Source organism: Petromyzon marinus, chromosome 4 (genome assembly GCF_048934315.1).
Source record: "Petromyzon marinus isolate PM22_M1 ecotype Great Lakes invasive population chromosome 4, UKy_Petmar_22M1.pri1.0, whole genome shotgun sequence".
Taxonomy (NCBI): domain Eukaryota; kingdom Metazoa; phylum Chordata; class Hyperoartia; order Petromyzontiformes; family Petromyzontidae; genus Petromyzon; species Petromyzon marinus.
Genome location: NC_133670.1, coordinates 20448510 through 20455573, shown reverse-complemented (window position 1 = coordinate 20455573; position 7064 = coordinate 20448510). Strand labels below are relative to the sequence as shown.

General features: G+C 51.9%; 1 long non-coding RNA gene across 1 annotated transcript in view; it reads left to right on the top strand.

Annotated features, from left to right (window-relative positions):
- Positions 1-7064, top strand: part of LOC116938503 (uncharacterized) — a 52155-nt gene that overhangs the window by 32059 nt on the left and 13032 nt on the right. The gene's annotated exons all lie outside the window — the stretch shown is intronic.

Sequence of the window (7064 nt, the reverse complement as noted above, 5' to 3'; positions counted from 1 at the left end):
CGGGTCGACTGAGTAGTACTGACACACATCCAACCCCCCGGCACCCCGACGTGACACGTGTGTGACACGTGTGTGCCCCGTTTTGTGGGGATTCAACAGTTGAGCCCGTCGCCGTGGATGAACCTAACCCGTCGATGGAACGTGGAATTTCCACCGCTGGTGTATGGGCCCGTGATGATGTGCACGGTCCTCGTGCTCTCGTAAAACTATTTTTTAAAAAAAAATTTTACCAGGTAAGGCCCACTGAGTTCTGTAGCTATTTTTTTCAGAAGCGATCTGGCCACGTGTGATACAGCTCAACGAAGCGGATTACCTGCGTGTAAAGTTAACAGGCCAACTACTCTGAACGCGTGTTTCTAAATGTGGAGGGGAAAAGCGCACGAGCCGGAGAAAAATCCACGCGTCCACGGGAAGAGAGAGAGCACGCAAACTCAAGATGTACAGGGTGTCAGGTAGGGCTGAACCATTAATCGATTTCAAATCGAAATCGCAATTTGAAACAATGCGATTAGGGGCCGTCCATAAATGACGTCACGCACCTCGGGGGGGGGGGGGGGTCAGACATTTGTGATATGTGTGACGAGGGGGGGGGGGTGAGAAATGTGACGTCACGTTAAAATGTGCAACTTTAAATAAATATTGAATTGTTACAAGAACACAAATTTGTATTAATTTGCATTATTAACTATTTGATTATTTAAATTTACTACGGTCACCTTTTATTTATTCCATGAAGGAGCATTTTGCTTCTCCCTGGGAGAATGGAGAAGCTAACATTTTGAACATTTTTTTATGATTGTTATTAAACATTTTTATTCTAATGATTCTACCAGGGCTTTTCATTCTGTGGAATGAATATATGATTGGTATAATTGTACTCTCTATTTTGCTTCGTTCTACTACAAAGTTTAAAGTATTTTTTATAGGTATAATTACTTTTAATATTTTATATTTATAAGATAATTTCAATATAATATTCTGAACATCTGCAGTTTTAGTTAGACGTTGAATATTTTCAAGTGAATTTTATGCTAGATTTAAGCTTTCCAACGCCTTTTTAATACGTGTTTTCTCCTACAACATCAGAGTGCATCGCCACATCAAATACGCACTACAATGACAATAGTTTAAAGCGATTTGAAGCATGTTTTATTTTCAAAATTGAAATATGGTTGGGGGCGGGGCAGAGCTTTGTGACATCATATTTGGGGGGGGGGGTCTGACTTTTTGTGACACCGTGTGACGGGGGGGGGGGGGCCTCAAAAATCGTCCAAAATCGCGTGACGTCATTTCTGGTCGGCCCCTTAGCAAATTGCAAAGGCTGCGATTTTTTTGCGATTTGAAAAGTCCTATTACTTTCTTATTGGAATTTTTTCTTTTCTTATTATTAAAACTTTATTTAACTTAACAATTGTTCCATGTTTTATTGTTTTATTTCAATAACAACATTTTAATAAATACATGTTGGAAGCAATTCATGTATTTTACGTACTTATCCTTGCATTAGCTATTATAGAGCAGTTCATTTTTTGATGGTATCACGTGGTAATGCTCCATCACATGTTTTAAATCTATTAAACAGTGAATATTGAACTGAAGCTTGACTGTCAGAAAAATCGCAATTAGATATTTTCCCCAAATCGTTCAACCTTAGCGTCGGGGTCCAGATCGAACCCACGACGTTCTGTGTACCAGGTGAGGTAGTTTGCAACTCGCCACCGTGTCGCATGGAATGATCAGCATCGCTGAGGCTCACATCGTCACATACTACCTCCCTGGGAATTCAACAGTAGCTCATCCCCATTGATCGGCCTAACCCGTCTAAGGAACGTGGAATTTTCACCACTGGTGTAACCCCGGTGATGAGCACAGTCCCCATGATCACTTGAGCATAGAGACACCCTGACTCCTCGCAGCATGTACACAAATAGTACACAGTAGTAGTATCCGCCGAATCATCAATATTCTATCTGTTACGCTTATTCTTTACAATTCCGCCGAATAGTGGTGATCCAGGTGTGTGATTGTGTTGGGGTCACGTGTTGACCTCTCTGTGCACGGAGACGCAGCACGAGTGTCCCATACCCTGCTCTACACATGTCATCTCCCCCTCTCATCTCCCCTCTCCATCTACCCTCTCATCCCCTCTAAACCTCGCCGCGGAGGGGAGGGGCCGGGGTGACCCCCCCCCCCCACCCCCCTGGGATGCTCTCTTCACTCCTCGCGTACGCGCAGAGGAATCTCGGCTGTGCCGCGCGGGGTCGCTCTCTAGGCCCCGGCGTGAGGACCGTGCGAGAGGGGAGCGCGTATACTCTCAGCTTTGTGTACTCACAGCCCCGCTCAGCCACGTGTACCCATAGTGTGCTCAGTCACGTGTACTCACAGCCCCGCTCACTCACGTGTACCCATAGCGTACTCAGTCACGTGTACCCACAGCCCCGCTTGGCCCACGTGTACCCATAGTGTACTCAGTCACGTGTACTCACAGCCCCGCTCACCCACGTGTACCCATAATGTACTCAGTCACGTGTACTCACAGCCCCGCTCACTCACGTGTACCCATAGTGTACTCAGTCACGTGTACCCACAGCCCCGCTTGGCCCACGTGTACCCATAGTGTACTCAGTCACGTGTACTCACAGCCCCGCTCACCCACGTGTACCCATAGTGTACTCACTCACGTGTACTCACAGCCCCGCTTGGCCCACGTGTACCCATAGTGTACTCAGTCACGTGTACTCACAGCCCCGCTCACTCACGTGTACCCATAGTGTACTCAGTCACGTGTATTCACAGCCCCGCTTGGCCACGTGTACCCATAATGTACTCAGCCACGGGTACTGACAGCTCCGCGCAGCCACGTGTACTTTTCATTCACGTGTTCTCATCATCCACGTGAACTCTTATGGTAATCATTACCAACGTGTACTCATGGTGCATGTGTACTCGTTACCTGCGTGCACTCGTAGTGTACTCACCCACGTGTACTCGTAACCCACGTGTACTCATTTCCAGCGTGTACTTACAATATAAGCACTACCCACGTGTACTCGTATTGTGTGCTTATCACACACGTGTACTCACACACCATGTTTACTCATCACTCGTGTGTGCTCATCACCCACGTGTACTCCACCCCGCCCCCTGCCACCGCCTCTAAGAAACCTCTCGGGATCACCATAGAACCCCTTTATGAACAATTCCCTGCAGGAACCCCTCGAGGAACACTCTCCACTCTCCCCTCGGAATCACTCAAGAAACTCCCCACCCTCACAGACTCTTCCAAGCGACACCACCCCCATCCAACCCCGTCGCCCACACCCTCCCCCTCCAACGTCTCTTGCCCCCTTGCAAGGGGACTCCCAGGATCCCCTGCAGGGACACTCAGGCACCCCGTGATCAGACCCCTGCGTTGAGTGGAAGATGCCGTGCCTGGAGGAGCCGCGGCGTAGCTTGCTAGGGCTTTTACTCGCAATTTTATCTGCTGGACGAGGCAGGCCGACTTCAAAGGGGGTCCTCTTCCCCCCCTTCCCCCCTTCCCCCCGTGAACTCGGCGTGACCCCGGCCGGAGGGAGGGACGCTGCTGTTAGCTGGAGATGGTGACTGATGCGTTGTTGTGAGGGAAGGAGGGAGGGAGGCAGGGAGAGAGAGAGGGTGGGAGATGATGGAGAGAGGGAGCGAAGAGGGAAGAGAAAGAGAGAGGGTGGGAGATGGTGGTGAGAGGCAGGGAAGAGGGAGAGAGAGGGTGGGAGATGGTGGTGAGAGGCAGAGAAGAGGAGAGAGAGAGGGTGGGAGATGGTGGTGAGAGGCAGAGAAGGGGAGAAGGTGGGAGATGGTGGTGAGAGGCAGAGAAGAGGGAGAGAGAGGGTGGGAGATGGTGGTGAGAGACAGAGAAGAGGAGAGGGTGGGAGATGGTGGTGAGAGGCAGGGAAGAGGAGAGAGAGAGGGTGGGAGATGGTGGTGAGAGGCAGAGAAGGGGAGAGGGTGGGAGATGGTGGTGAGAGGCAGAGAAGAGGAGAGAGAGGGTGGGAGATGGTGGTGAGAGGCAGGGAAGAGGAGAGAGAGGGTGGGAGATGGTGGTGAGAGGCAGGGAAGAGGAGAGAGAGGGTGGGAGATGGTGGTGAGAGGCAAGGAAGAGAGAGGGTGGGAGATGGTGGTGAGAGGCAGAGAAGGGGAGAGGGTGGGAGATGGTGGTGAGAGGCAGAGAAGAGGAGAGAGAGAGGGTGGGAGATGTTGGTGAGAGGCAGGGAAGAGGGAGAGAAAGAGAGAGGGTGGGAGATGGTGGTGAGAGGCAGGGAAGAGGAGAGAGAGAGGGTGGGAGATGGTGGTGAGAGGCAGAGAAGAGGAGAGAGAGCGGGTGGGAGATGGTGGTGAGAGGCAGGGAAGAGGAGAGAGAGGGTGGGAGATGGTGGTGAGAGGCAGGGAAGAGAGAGGGTGGGAGATGGTGGTGAGAGGTAGGGAAGAGGAAAGGGAGAGGGTGGGAGATGGTGGTGAGAGGTAGGGAAGAGGGAGAGAGAGGGTGGGAGATGGTGGTGAGAGGCAGGGAAGAGGAGAGAGAGGGTGGGAGATGGTGGTGAGAGGCAAGGAAGAGGAGAGAGAGGGTGGGAGAAGGTGGTGAGAGGCAGGGAAGAGGAGAGAGAGGGTGGGAGATGGTGGTGAGAGGCAGGGAAGAGAGAGGGTGGGAGATGGTGGTGAGAGGTAGGGAAGAGGAAAGGGAGAGGGTGGGAGATGGTGGTGAGAGGTAGGGAAGAGGGAGAGAGAGGGTGGGAGATGGTGGTGAGAGGCAGGGAAGAGGAGAGAGAGGGTGGGAGATGGTGGTGAGAGGCAAGGAAGAGGAGAGAGAGGGTGGGAGATGGTTGTGAGAGACAGAGAAGAGGAGAGAGAGGGTGGGAGATGGTGGTGAGAGGCAGGGAAGAGGAGAGAGAGGGTGGGAGATGGTGGTGAGAGGCAGGGAAGAGGGAGAGAGAGGGTGGGAGATGGTGGTGAGAGGCAGAGAAGGGGAGAGAGAGAGGGTGGGAGATGGTGGTGAGATGCAGAGAAGAGAGAGGGTGGGAGATGGTGGTGAGAGGCTGAGAAGAGGAGAGAGAGGGTGGGAGATGGTGGTGAGAGGCAGGGAAGAGGGAGAGAGAGGGTGGGAGATGGTGGTGAGAGGCAGGGAAGAGGAGAGAGAGAGGGTGGGAGATGGTGGTGAGAGGCAGGGAAGAGGAGAGAGAGGGTGGGAGATGGTGGTGAGAGGCAGAGAAGAGGCGAGAGAGGGTGGGAGATGGTGGTGAGAGGCAGAGAAGAGAGAGGGTGGGAGATGGTGGTGAGAGGTAGGGAAGAGGGAGAGAGAGGGTGGGAGATGGTGGTGAGAGGCAAGGAAGAGGAGAGAGAGAGGGTGGGAGATGGTGGTGAGAGGCAGAGAAGGGGAGAGAGAGAGGGTGGGAGATGGTGGTGAGAGGCAAGGAAGAGGAGAGAGAGAGGGTGGGAGATGGTGGTGAGAGGCAGAGAAGAGAGAGGGTGGGAGATGGTGGTGAGAGGCAGGGAAGAGGAGAGAGAGACGGTGGGAGATGGTGGTGAGAGGCAGAGAAGGGGAGAGAGAGAGGGTGGGAGATGGTGGTGAGAGGCAGGGAAGAGGAGAGAGAGGGTGGGAGATGGTGGTGAGAGGCAGGGAAGAGGGAGAGAGAGGGTGGGAGATGGTGGTGAGAGGCAGGGAAGAGGAGAGAGAGAGGGTGGGAGATAGTGGTGAGAGGCAGAGAAGAGGCGAGAGAGGGCGTGCCGCGTGGAGCTTTAATTGTCCCGCAGCACGCGGAACCCGCGCCGTGTTTCCACTGCCGCTGGGAAGCGTGCTGGGAAGCGTGCCGGAGCGCGGTGCCGGCAACGGTGCCGGCTCCGTTCAATGCACTGCGTGCACGCCCTTTATGCTGCTGTTATTAATTTTATAAATGTCTCGTAGTCTCGTTCCCACCCCCAACCCACCCCGTATTGCTGAATATGTCACCCTGAATGCTGGGGGTTTTTTTTGTTTTACTTTGTATCATGTGAACTCTATGTATGTTGAACTTCATTCACACCGTATGTAGCCAACCGTGCTAATCCGATGTGCGGGGAGAGGACAATAAACTAAACAATCTAGATTTAAATGTGCATAGCTTAAGTGGCTTCCTAATGTGCGGAGCTCCTGTTCAGTCTCAGTCGTCTCTCATCTGGTATAAAATAAAGATTATGAACCACGTCAGCCATGATCAAGCCACTGATGGATAATAAGTTTGATCCAAGCTGTCTCCACGACCTCGCGATGTAATCATCCATCTAGCTCCCGTGCCGAGCCGAAGTCGATGTGCCCTTACCTGACTATAAATAAACGAGGACGTTGATTGTGATGGTGTTTCATAAGCTGACTGCTTCAGGAAATGGTGCGGGGAAGGCAGATGCGGATACATATTTATTGTTTGAGTTTTTTCCGCGACCACGCATAATACACATTATCATTTGCTCTCAGCCAGGCAGTGGTGGCACACGCCTGTAAATCCAGCACCGTCATGGGGGTGAGGGCTGGTAGATCGCACAATTATGATGAAACGTTCTTCTCGTGGGCAATGAGGTGCCACATACCCTGGGTTTTCAAGAGAAGGCAGTACAGAAAAATACGTGGACCCCACCTCTTCTGTCTGTATCGGATAGTGTTTTTTTCCGTCTAGCACGGATGGGTTTGCTTCAGGTGCTGTGGTGTTCTCCCACGGGTAAATGCTCATTCATGGGCAGATAACATATCGAGGACCGCATGGCTGCCTTCTTGATTGTCTGTGCTTCCTAACGCATCTGAGTTCTTATTCTTTCTCTCATCGAGAATGAGCGAATGCTATGCGAGTTACAAGTTGAAATCATTATTATGACGATCTAAAACCGTACGTTAACATATTGTGTTGCTTCATTGTATTTTTCCCCGCACCTCCGATGAGCACGGTTGGCTGCGGACGGTGCGAAAGAAGTTCAACATGCCTGTGTACTGTAATCACCCCATGATGATGTACTTCATACGGGTGAGAATTGCCACGTGTGGAGCCCGACGCAGATATCGAACC